The 13,432-nt window shown below is 42.5% G+C and overlaps 1 pseudogene; it reads left to right on the forward strand.

Annotated features, from left to right (window-relative positions):
- Nucleotides 1-628: 628 nt before the first annotated feature.
- Nucleotides 629-1,510, forward strand: LOC140456854 (cyclic AMP-responsive element-binding protein 1 pseudogene; annotated as a pseudogene).
- Nucleotides 1,511-13,432: the final 11,922 nt, after the last annotated feature.

Genomic DNA, 13,432 nt, shown 5'->3' on the forward strand with positions numbered 1-13,432 from the left:
ATTACCTTGTAAGTTTCTATTAGATCTCCCCTTAATCTTCTAAACTCCAATGAATACAATCCCAGGATCCTCAGCCATTCCTCATATGTGAGACCTACCATTCCAGGGATCATCCGTGTGAATCTCTGCTGGACACGCTCCAGTGCCAGTATGTCCTTCCTGAGGTGTAGGGACCAAAACTGGACACAGTAATCCAAATGGGGCTTTTTAAAGTCTCAGTTGCACATCGCTGCTTTTATATTCCAAACCTCTTGAGATAAGTGACAACATCGCATTCACTTTCTAAATCTGCACTTACTCAACCTGCATGTTGACCTTTAGAGAATCCTCGACTTGCACTCCCAGATCCCTTTGTACTTTGGCTTTATGAATTTTCTCACCGTTTAGGAAGTAGTCTGTGTTTGTATTCTTTTATCCAAAGTGCAAGACCTCGCGTTTGCTCACATTGAATTCCATCAGCCATTTCCTGGACCACTCTCCCAAACTGTCGAGATCCTTCTGCAGCCTCCCAACTTCCTCAGTACTACCTGCCTGTCCACCTAACATCGTATCATCAGCAAACTTCGCTAGAATGCCCCCAGTCCCTTCATCAACATCATTAATATATAATGTGACCATGCAGGTAACCATGCCTGAGATCCAATCAACAACAAGTCAAGCAGTAACTTCAGTGCAATTGCCGAATGGGCAGACTTTTCAATTCCAAGGAGTAATCCAAGCACCTCAGTCCTCAGTCATACAGTCCCCTCAAGTTCAGACTGTTCAGATTTCTATTATACTTGAAAATGAGCACTCCCAGGAATCTGCTTAGCATGACTGACTCTCAGAAACATGGAGAAATTCTATCGAGACAGCCTTCGTACAGGAAAATCCTGAATGAACTTTCTTCTGATCCCCCGGTGTGCCAAGAAATCGATGAGGAGAAATCAGAAGAAGAGTCTGTCTCAACCATTACTACAATGACGATGCAGGCACCCATCTATCAGACTCGCAGCGGACAATACATTGCTATTGTACAGGAGGGAGCAATTCAGCTGGCCAACAATGGTAACGATGGAGTGTAGGACTCCAGACACTAACAATGACCAATGCAGCTCCAGCCAAGTTTGGAGCAGCCATTATACAGTATGCACAGAGCCCTGATGGACAGCAAATCTTTGTGCCGGGCAGCCAAGTGCTTGTACAAGGTGCTGCTGGAGATGTCCAAACCTATCAGATCCGTACAACTCGTAATTCCACTGCTGGTCAGGGAATGTTTATGGCATCTTCACCAGTCCTGCAAAGCCAGCCCCAGAATGCTGAAGAAACCACTCATAAATGTGAAATCCGCCTCATGAAAAACAGGGCAGCAGCTCGAGAGGGCCGTCACAAGAAGGAAGAGTGTGTGAAATGCTTGGAGAATTGGGTTGCTGTTCGGGAAAATCAAATTGAAAGAGAAAGCGTACAATGTGGCCAAAAACAGCATAAAACGAGAACTGGGAAAACATTAAAGGTCAACCGAAAGCCATAAAAGAGCTATAATGAAAAATAATATAGAACATGAGAAAGGTAAACTAGCACAGACTATAAAGACAGAGAAAATGAGAAGAAGCATTTAGATCTGTGACATCATAATGGAGGATACTGATATCTTTCCAGTAACTAGCAAAGAGACAAAGGTAGGTGAGGATTTGGAAACTATCATTATTACAGAACAGCTAGTTTTATTTATTTTTTTTTCTTTGTTTTTATTAAAACAGTGAAGGGGAGAGTCATTCCTGCTTTTTTTTACCCCCACACTACCGCCTAACTGCGGTAGTGCTTATTTTTTCCAAAGCACCCATGGCGTGTGTGTGCAGGTGTGAGACTCAGTGAAAGACACAAAGTGCACTAATCTTCATTCAATTTCCACCAAAAGGAAAATAGGAAAACACCCGAGTGGCCAGTGACAAGCACTGCCCTTCACATCAAAGGGCAATGCTGTGTGATCAAAACAGTGAAGGGGAAGGTAGGGACTAAATCAAAATAGAGTTGGACAGGGAAATGATACACTCCACTCCCTGCGGCGCCCACCTCTCCCTGAACAACTCCAGGGTGTTGGTGGACACCGCGTTCTCCTTCTCCAAGGACACCCGGGCTCTAACGTAACCCCAGAAGAGGGAACAGCTAGTTTTAGTCTGTTTGGAGGTAATTGAGCTAAAAATAGAAAATGCTCCTGACCTTGATGGAATGCATCCCAGGTTACTAAAAACGATGCCAGGAAAAATAGCAAATGCACTGGTAGTAAATTTCCAAAATTCATTGGACTCTGTGGCAGTCCCAGCAGATTGGAAAACAGCAAAAGTGATGCCACTGTTTTTAAAAGGAGGTGGACAAAACGTGGGGAATTATATCCCAGTCAGTTTATTCTCTGTAGTGGGAAAGATGTTTGGGTCTATTAACAAGGAAGAAATAACAGGGAATCTCGATGGAAATTGTCCCATTGTACAGACACAGCATGGGTTCATGAAGGGCAGGTCATGCTTGACCAACCTTGTAGACTTCTATGAAGACATTTCAAGCAAGGTGGACAACGGGGACACAGTGGATGTGGTGTAGCTGGATTTCCAAAAGACCATCAACAAGGTGCTGTGCAAGAGGCTGTTGCATAATATAAGGGTGCATGGCGTAAGGTGTAGAAGATTGGTTGACGAATAGGAAGCAAAGTGTGGGGATAAGTAAGTATTGTTCTGGCTGGCAATCATTGACAAGTAGTGTGCCTCAGGGATCAGTGTTGGGACTGCAACTATTTACAATTGATACAGATGATTTGGAGTTGGAACTGTGAGAAACAAAGCCCACTCACTTCAATAATTTCAGTCCGAGACAAGATCTGAATCATTCGTGTCATTTATTTTACACTTGCAAGTGGGTGTGATGTCCAGTGTCTATTAGGCAGAGGACATACACACACCAAATTCAATTCATACATAATATTTATATGTTTTGATGTCTTTTGTTTTACATTGCTCCTCCCCTGCTAACATCGTCCACTTCCCTAAGAGCGGCCCCCATTACCCCTGTTTATCTCTTGCCTTATCTGGCCTTGTCTGTGACAAAATGCTTATTCCTGGCCTCACAAGGCTGTTTGACCTCATACTGCTGTAGGTCATTGTTCGGCATATTCTTTCTTCATCATTATCTACCCCCTTCATCTGTTCCTTTCCCGAGGCCGTTCTGATCCCTATGACCCTTTTAATTGGGGTTTGTTCCTCTGTCTCTGTAAAAGTGGGAAACAGATGTTTATACCTACTGTTTGTACAGGCGTATCTAGCTTAACTTCATCCCCTCACAACATCTTATCTCCTTGCCCGTAATGTCTACCATTGTTTTGCAGTCACACTTCATTCTGACATACAATTTTAGCGAATACAAAAACAATTATATATTTCCTCCACATCGTTTCCATTCTTGTTGACTCAGCTTGTGGCTAAAACAATTACACACTGTTGTGAGTTTATTTTACTTTGTGAAATGGAATTGCAGAATTGCAGAAGTAACATTAATTTACCTATATCTCACAATTTCCCCCTTTTCTTTAATTACCATTTGTTATCTTCTGCATTTTTCTTTTAGGGGCACCTGTTTCATCAAGGCTGTTTCAAACAGTCTTTGGGTGAGCCCTCGTATACAGGGTATGATAAAACAACCAATGGCCACTAATACCCCGACTACTACTATCAGGGAAGTAAAGATAGCAAGCACCACCCCCTTCCATTTTCCAAACCATGATTCAAGCCATCCTGTGAGAGATGTGTCCAGTCCTGAATTCTCAGCCAGTTCCTCTGCTAAGGTAGTCAATCCCCTTAAGGCCCGAGTAATTGAACCATCAGGTGCAGTGTTATTAGGAATAAAGGTACAACAACTTCCTCCTAACATCACACACACACACACCCTTTTTCTGCCAAAATCATATCAAGGGCTATTCTGTTTTCCCATGCCATCCTACTTGTCGCATCAAGCTGGTCTGATATTCCTTTAACCGCATCTCTTGTATAATTTATAAATCGCTGTTAATTATAGAAAATGTAATTTATCCAATCTACATTTTTATTAATTGTTACCCACCAAACGAGAGCTGACTCAAAGCCTACTGCAATCTGGTTACGAGCCTTGAATTCATCCGGTACTCCCCTAGGGACTCCGACAGAATCGAGATAAATCCTATCATCGAAAGAAGGGTCTAACAGTAATCTCTTACCCCTTCCTTTTTCACTACTATCGTTTCCTTCTCAAATGCCAGGGTAAATGGAATTGCCAATTGTACAATTGCACATATCCCTCTCCAATTTGGAGGTAGCCTGGGTCTCAATATTTTGCCTCCACAGTACCACCACAGATCCGCTCGGGGAACCTTCAGTGCTGAGTAGTTCCCTCCCTTCTCCGTTTCGGTAACATGCTTAATCTCTGTACATAGTTTCAGCTCCCCCAAATCTTTCGACCGACTTGTACCTCGTCTACGCACACACGATGTTTGATTTCCAACTGCAGTGGAAAACAGGGGGTGGAGCTTTTGCATCTTTCTTCTCCAAGGGAGGGAACATCGGAGATAGGGAGGTACAATTCCTATCATTCCATGCAGTCTCATCCTGATACAGGGCTATCATACATTTCATGCCCTTCCTGTCTCGCTTCCATCTGAGCGGAAAGGGAACCACCTGGGCCACTGGCCGACCGGAGACACATGGAAAGCAATTGCTTTTGTTCAGACTTTTTACAGTATACTTTACCCATTCAACCCAGGCATTTGCATCCTCGTACCCAGTTGCTATTTCAATGGTCTGTTTCAAGTCCTTTACCTCTATAAATTTTACTAGTTTAGGATCAGTGGGAGGGGTGAAAGATTGTATCTTATTACCCAGTAGTGCTACGCGTTTTCCCCGTCCTATGCTAATTCGAAAACAATAGCCCAAGAAATCCTTCCCATTTGCTTTCATTTCTATCCCAAATGTTTCATTTCATTGTATCTCATAGGTGCCCCCCCCCCCCCAGGATTATTTCGTGCCATGTGGTTTTCCTTATTGTTAGGTATATTGGGTTACACTTTTTATCGGGACAATGGCGAGCTGGTTGGAAGGGGGTCCGGTGTACTGTGACGAGACCATTATACTAAGTACCATACCCAAGGCCATCCCCATAGGAATTAAAACGTATCTCAGAGCTGCGGTACTGTCTCTGATTATCTACATCCCCACAATTTCCTAAGCTGCATACATCAGCGTCTATTACTTGTGATTATCAGATTCAGGAACCGTTAATAATACATATGAAAATGATAATTGATGAAATCCCAATACTAAGAGGGCTAGCATCATAACTCTAAGCATTCCCAGTATTCTATACATCATGCTGAAGCACAAAAAGACTTAATATACAATCTTACAGAAATAATCCCGTGCTCCCGTCGCCACTGTATAATTTGTTACTCAAATTCTCTTCAGTTTGAGTTTCAGCGGCTCTTGCGTTGATTCGGCTGAACAGACTTCTTCCTCCACGGGAGAGTCCACTGGCCCTATGATCAGCGTGTAATGAGTCCAGCCTTTCTCCGCTGTCCTTATTGCCGTTTCGGTAGTCAAAAGAGCCTGGTACCGCCCTTCCCAGTCCGGCTGCAATTTCGTCTCTGTCCATGATTTTACTAAGATCCAATCGCCCGGCCGGATGGAATGAACGGTGAATTAAAGGGGTGGAGTCTGTTCCAATAAACCCTGTTTTCTTAGGAAAGACAAAGAGGAGGACAAACCCAGTATGTACTCCTTTAAAAACAAATATTTAGTTTCGGGAATTGGCAATTCTCCATTCGTTCCCAAGTAAGGTCATCCAAATAAGATTTCATAGGGGGATAGTCCCAAGTCTTTCCTTGGGGCTGTTCGTACTCGCAAGAGAGCTCTTGGTTAAACATTTGGTCCAAGGGAGTCTGGTTTCTATTATCAATTTAGAGAGCTGTCATTTGAGTGCTTGGTTCATTCTCTCAAACCTTCCCGATGATGGCGGGTGCCATGAAGTATGGAACTCCAGGAAATTCCCAACCCTTTCACTACTCCCTGTAACACTTTAGAGGTAAAGTGAGTTCCTTGGTCGGAAGCAATATGGTTCACGAGCCCATATCGGGGAATTTATGTGCTCCAATATTGTTTTAGACACTCCTCTCGCAGTGGCGGTAGCTCGGGGGTATGCCTCAACCCAACCAGATAGATGATCTACTTTGACCAACATATAGTTTAGTCTGCCTACCCTGGGGAGTTCAGTATAATCTACTTGTATACTCTGGAAAGGTCTCAATCCTGGGTCTCTTCCTCCCGGAGGTTTCTCAAGACTTTCTTATTTACCTTTTTGCATATGATACATCCCTCACATATTTGTTTAGCAATTGTGTATATCCCTTTACATCCATATTCCTTTAGAACTAAATCACACATTGATTGTACTCCCCAATGGCTGCCTTGGTGGAGGACAGCCATAATCTCTCGCATCATCATTTTGTTTAACATTTCCCTTCCATCAGGTAACCTCCAATGCCCGTCTGCTGTTTTTACAGCCCCTAAATCTCTCAATTCATTTTCTTCGCTTTCAGAAAATATAGGAGGCTTCCCGAGGACCTGGGACAGTAGGTTATAGGGAATGAATCACCACTTCTTGTGGGTTCAGGGCGGTTTCCCTAGCCACTTCATTGGCTAATCTATTTCCCCTAAAGTCTGGTTCATTTCCTTTCTGATGACCCTTTACATGCACTACTGCTATTTCTCGGGGGAGTAATGGGGATTCTAAGACCCGTTTGATCAATTCTTCATGTACTAATTCCTTCCCCCACCTCTGGGTTAATACTCCCAAAGCCGCTCCCTTATCCTCGGTAGCAAAGAGGTGGAAGGGTTTATCTACAGAAGGTAAGGCTGACATGGGGGCATGGATCAGATCTCTTTTGAGTTTTTCAACTAGTTCTTTGTCCTCATCATCCCAACTTAGACATTTTGATTCCACATCTAATAGTTTGAGATATAATTTCTTAGTCTTCTGTGCATAGGAATCAATCCACAATAACCCGTTTGACCCAAAAATTTGCGAAACTCCCGTTCAGTGCTGGGCAGCGGCATTCCCACTATTCCCACTATTCCCTCTATCCGTTCCGGGCTTATCTTTCGCTTTCCCTCACTAACTAAATGTCCCAAGTATTTCACTTCTTGCTCCACATATTGTAGTTTGTTTGTAGATATTCGCAGTCCCTACTGACCCAGGAAATTCAATAATTTGTTAGTGGCTTCTACTACTCTTTCTCTTCTCTTTCCTGTTACTAAGAGGTCGTCTACGTACTGCAACAGGGTAGTCCCCTTGGGGCTGCTAAATTTCTCTAATATTTGTTCTAACATCTGTTCAAATAAATTTGGGGATTCCGTAAACCCCTGGGGAAGCACAGTCCACCGGTATTGCTGTTTTTGTCCTGTCTTAGGGTCTTCCCACTCAAAGGCAAACAAATTCCTCTGCCAAGGGACAAGCCCAAAAGGCATCCTTTAAATCTATCACACTAAACCATTTGTGGTCATGAGGGACCTTACTTAATAAGGTATAGGGGTTTGGCACCACTGGGTGCCTGATCTGTACTATTCGATTTAATTTTCTCAAATCCTGCACCAATCGATAAGTTCCATCGGATTTCCGCACTGGTAGGATTGGGGTATTATAAGGAGACATACATGGCTCCAACAGTCCATCTCTAATCAATCCTTCAATTACTGGCTGCAGTCCTCGTTTACCTTCTATGGAAATGGGATATTGTCGCTCACAGACAACGTCCTCTTTTCCATTTTTTAAAATTTACTTCAAGGGGAGGGATCTGTAGTTTTCCACAATTCCCTTCCCTAGCCCATACAATAGGGTCTATCTCTCTCTCTCCACATCCTCTGTCAACATTGCCTTTGTGCAACTAATTCTTTTTCCTGAATTCCAATCTCCAGTCCGAAGAGGATAATTAAGTCTCTCCCTAGTAAGTTACTTCCTATATCAGGGATATACAACAGTTCCCCTGTGACCCTATCCTTAGGACCTTCTATCATTATAGAATATCATCAAATACTAGAACAGTAAAGCCTTCCCCTTTTACCCCCGAAACAGTAATTGACCGTGTCGACATTTCCACTTTCTTTTGTTTAAAATTCAGCAATGACCGTGCTGCCCCTGTATCTAATAGGAAGACTACCTCTTCCCCACAGGGTCCCACCTTCAGGTTTATCAAGGGTGCCTGGTGGGTTCCCGGGGGGCAGGAACCCCTGACACCCCTATTCTTCATAAAAATTCATAAGCGGAATTTCCCTCTCTTCCCTTTTCAGTGCAGGACATTCCCGCTTAAAGTGCCCTATCTTTCCGCAATAATCGCATCCTGCCTGTGGAGACCTCCAGCTCTGCCCCTGTCGCTCGAACCCTCTATCAAACGCTCCCTCTTGTCCTCTCTGTCCGACATGCTGCCGCCCGCCGCTCCGGTTGCTCAATATTGGTTCCATTCTTTTCTTAACTACCTCATCAACCGCAGCTACCATCATTTTCACCTTCTGTTTTTATCTCTCATCCTCTCTCTTTACAAACACTTTCTGTGCCTCTCTTAACAATTCATCTAATGGCTTTTCACTCCACCCTTCTATCTACTGTATCTTTCTCTGTATGTCTGACCATGCCTTTGTCACAAAATGTACTTTCAAAAGACCCTGTGTCACTGGGTCCTCAGGGTTCATTCCAGAATATTTCCACATTGAGTCTCTTAATCTTTGCAAGAAAGCTGAGGGAGTCTCATCTTTCTCCTGTCTACCTTCAAAGGTTTAGTCAAATTCTGTGACTTCGGAACTGCCTCTCTTATTCCTTTTAGAATCAGGTCATTCAATTCCCTCACTTCTTCTCTATGCTCCGGATTTTGATTTTCCCACTGGGGGTCTCTGAGGTGAAACTTCACCTCTCCCTGTCCAGCATCCCCATCTCCAATCGGATGTTCCCTGTCCCATATTTTAATGGCTGCTCCCGGTATAATTCCCCTTTCTTCCCCAGTAAATAGTAATTTCAAAATAGACATTAACTCAGCCCAGGTATACAGACTGGGCACCAAAAATTGATCAATTTGTTCAGTCAGCCCCACCGGATCCTCAACCAGGACCTTCATTTCTTTTTTTAAATGTTCTGACCTACCCACTGCTGAGGGGGACACTTACAAACCCAATCTCTTTGTCGCCTAATTGTACCTCCTGAAGGGGATAAGTCATTACGTTCTTCTCCTTTTTATGTTTTAGAGAAATATTGCAATATTTCTAGCTCCCCATAACTTCAAACACCAATTCATCAATTCATGCTTGATGAACTTTAAAGCCTGTTCCAAACTTGTAAATATATTTATATATTTACGTTCATTTATTCAGTATTTAATATTTAAAATGTAAAATGCATACAGTTCTCAATTTTGAAATCCACTATAATCACCCAGTTTTAGTCTCTTAATTTAAATCCAATTTTTTTTTTAAAGTAGTCCTGACCATCATTGCTCAATTACAATACTATTGGTCGTGAAATAATTAGAGCCGCCTTAAAATAATTTGTCTAAAAAAGTTATAAAAAATTTCTAATGCATGAACAATGGCCAAATCCAAGGTCACAGATATTAACCATAGAATTTTGTTTTTACTACAATCTAACGTTGAACTGAAACTTCAACTGTCCTGCATGAGTCGCTTTTATGTTAAGATAAAAGAGATTAGTTAGAAACTGATATAAGGCAGTCATGACCTGGAAGAAGAACAGGAGTTATCATTCTTTTTTTTTCCATAATCTCTATAGAATCCTTAACGTTAAAAGAAATCATGTTAAGTTTCCATAATAAAAATCAGATTCAAAACAGTCCCGGATCTCAAGCTCCAGGGAATAAAACGCAAACATTCAATCACCAACAAACAAATGTGCATTCAAACCAAATCACAAAGGGTTAAACTTTCCACCAGCTGTATAGCTCCTTTCATTCTCTCTCTCTCACTCATTGACAAATAAATTCAGATATTTCCAAACCCAGTCTTCGTCCGACCTGTATTTTGGCCAGAAGAGGCGGGAAGAAGAATGGATTCCTTAGTCAATACGAAGCAACAATATTTCATCATCTTTTTCCCTTGTACAAGTATTATTTTGCCAATTCCACAACATCCTCCCAAAAGGACTTTCTGGAGGTATGTTGTAAGGGACCCCGCCTCCATTTTCATTGCCTTTTCCTTCTTTTGTTTTCCCGGAGAATTTCCTTACCCACGGCACAACCCATATTGAGTTCCTTCGTTAGTCCCTTATTAACTACTAAAACTCAATCCCGGCTACCAAGGCAATACTTAAAAGTCAGGTTTCTGTTGCCTGGCCCCTTTGCGCCTTATATTCTATCGACCTCCTTTCACTGTCTGAATCAGATGTCTCTCTTGTGGGATTCGTACCAGTCGCCCAAGGGGGTAGACCAAACCAGGACACGAGACCGCTCCTGAATGGGGAACGGGACGCGTCTTCCCAGTGTCCAAGGCCAGCCACTCCCCCCGGTGATGGAAGAAAAACCCGGACAGCCCCCAATTGTGAGAAACAAAGCCCACTCACTTCAATAATTTCAGTCCAAGACAAGATCTGAATCAGTAGTGTCATTTATTTTACACTTGCAAGTGGGTGTGATGTCCAGTGTCTATAAGGCAGAGGACATACACACACCAAATTCAATTCATACATAATATATATATGTTTTGATGTCTTTTGTTTTACATTGCTCCTCCCCTGCTTACATCGTCCATTTCCCGAAGATCGGCCCCTATTACCCCTGTTTATCTCTTGCCTTATCCGGCCTTGTCTGTGACAAAATGTTTATTTCTGGCCTCACAAGGCTGTTTGACCTCATCCTGTTGTAGGTAATTGTTCGGCATATTCTTTCTTCATCATTATGTACCCCCTTCATCTGTGCCTTTCCCGAGGCCGTTCTGATCCCTATGACCCTTTTAATTGGGGTTTGTTCCTCTGTCTCTGTAAAAGTGGGAAACAGATGTTTATACCTACTGTTTGTACAGGTGTATCTAGCTTAACTTCATCCCCTCACAACATCTTATCTACTTGCCTGTAATATCTACCATTGTTTTGCAGTCACACTTCATTCTGACATACAATTTTAGCTAATACAGAAACAATTATATATTTCCTCCACATTGTTTCCATTCTTGTTGACTCAGCTCGTGGCTAAAACAATTGCACACTGGTGTGAGTTTATTTTACTTTGTAAAATGGAATTGCAGAATTGCAGAAGTAACATTAATTTACCTATATCGCACAGAACCAAATGTAGGCTGTCAAAGTTTGCAAGTGACACTAAGATGATTAGCGGAAAAAAGTGAGTGGAGGACTGTGAAACTTTGCAGAGGAACATAGATACATTGAGTGACTGGGTAATTGTCTGTCAAATGAAATGGAATGTTTGAAAATAGAAAGTTTATACTCTTTTTGGTTGTAGTAACATTAAAAAAAAACTTGAATGTTAAAAAGTTGCATCACTTGCTCTGCAGAGGGACCTGAGCATCCTTCTGCATGAAGGTTGGTCACCAGGTACAACAATCAGTTTAGAAAGCAAATGGAATTTTATCCTTCATTGCTGAATGGATTATGTTTAAAAGCAGAAGTTATGTTCCTGCTGTATTTGGGTGCTGGTGAGGCCACACCTGGAGTACTCCATGTAATTTTTATCTCCTTAGTTGAGAAAGGGTGTACTGGCACGAGAGGGGGTGCAGAGGAGGTTAACTAAGTTGATTCCAGAGTTGAGGGAGTTATTTTAAGAGAGACTGTGTAGATTGGGATTATATTCATTGGAATTCAGAAGAATGGAAACATAAAAAACAATGAATGGAATGGATAAAATAGAAGTAGAGAGATGTTTCCATTGGCAGGTGAGGCTAGGACAAGAAGGCATCACCACAAGATTAGAGGCAGCAAATTTAAGACTGAATTGAGAGGGAACTTCTTGACCTCTTTGGAATTCATTGCCCAGGGAAGTAGTTGATGCTCGTTCAGCAAACGTTTTTAAACCTAGGTTAGATTTTTTAAAAAAGTAATTAATTAATGGACACGGTGAGAACGTGGCTAAATGGTTCTGTGTCCACGAAATGACCAGCCATGATCTTCTTGAATGGCAGAGCAGGCTCGAAGGGCAGGACGGCCTTCTCCTGTTCCTAGTTCTTTTGCGATCTCTCCCTCATTCCTGACTTGAAGGTGTTGGATTGGGATGGATAAAAGTAAAATTCACAGAACACCAGGCTATTGGTTAACAGGATTATTTTGGAATCAATGGGTTTGCTGCTTGTTCATCAGGTGGTTTTCAGATGGTGTTGTCATTTTTAACTCTTGTAACTCATGAATAGCAACAAAAGCCACGAAGCAATCCACATGCTCCAACCAACAATGGTGATTGATGTCAGCGGCGGACCAATAGAAAGGCAGGAACAGAGCTGGAGGACCTGGCGGGGCAGTTGGTCCTCCGACCAATCAGGGTGAATGAGGGGCGACACGAGATTATACCATGTGATCATTCTCGCAGTCGGTTCGGGATGTGTGGACAGAGAGCTGTTGGTAAAGATAGAAATAAACAGCAGCGAGCGGGATGGAAATGGTGTTGGTATGGGTTGAGAGGGTTTATAGAGATTTGGTGCACATCGGAAAATATAAATTTGAAACTTAGTCCCGTTTTTGCAGTAAACGGGAAAATGCCTCAACGAGCGATTGAGTCGAGTAAGCACCACCATCTTTATTGGGGGCAACGATTCACTGGACACGTGCAGACACCAGCTTTGTAGGGGGCAAAGGTCAGCGGGACGCATGTGCAGCTTTTTCTGGCAGAGAGTCATAGGGCAGGATTTCCACAGAGCATATTCACACCCAGAGAAATGGATAGTTTTTTTTTCTGGATTTGTATGTCATTCATTTAAATGATCTGTATGTGAATAGAGTTAGTACGTTTGCAGGTGACACCAAGATTGTTGGTATTGTGGACAGTGACAAAGGTTGTCTCAGAATACAATGGGATATTGATCGGATGGATCAATGGGTTGGAGAGTGGCAGATAGGGTTTAAGTTAGATAAATGTGAGGTGCTGCATTTTAGAAAAGCAAATCAGAGCAGGACTCACACACTGAATTGTAAGGTCTTGGAGAGTCTTGCTGAACAAAAAGACCTTGGAATGCAGGTTCAAACATCCTTGAAAGTAGAGTCGCAGGTCGATAGGACAGTGAAAAAGGCATTTCGTATGCTTCCCTTTATTGGTCAGAGCATTGAGTAAAGGAGCTGGACAGGACATTGGTTAGGTCATTTTTGGAATATTGTGTGCAGTTCTGGTCTACCTCCTGTCAGAAGGAGGCACTGAAACTTGAAAGGTTTGAGAATTGATTTTCAA

This window comes from Chiloscyllium punctatum, chromosome 31 (assembly GCF_047496795.1).
Source record: "Chiloscyllium punctatum isolate Juve2018m chromosome 31, sChiPun1.3, whole genome shotgun sequence".
Classification (NCBI taxonomy): domain Eukaryota; kingdom Metazoa; phylum Chordata; class Chondrichthyes; order Orectolobiformes; family Hemiscylliidae; genus Chiloscyllium; species Chiloscyllium punctatum.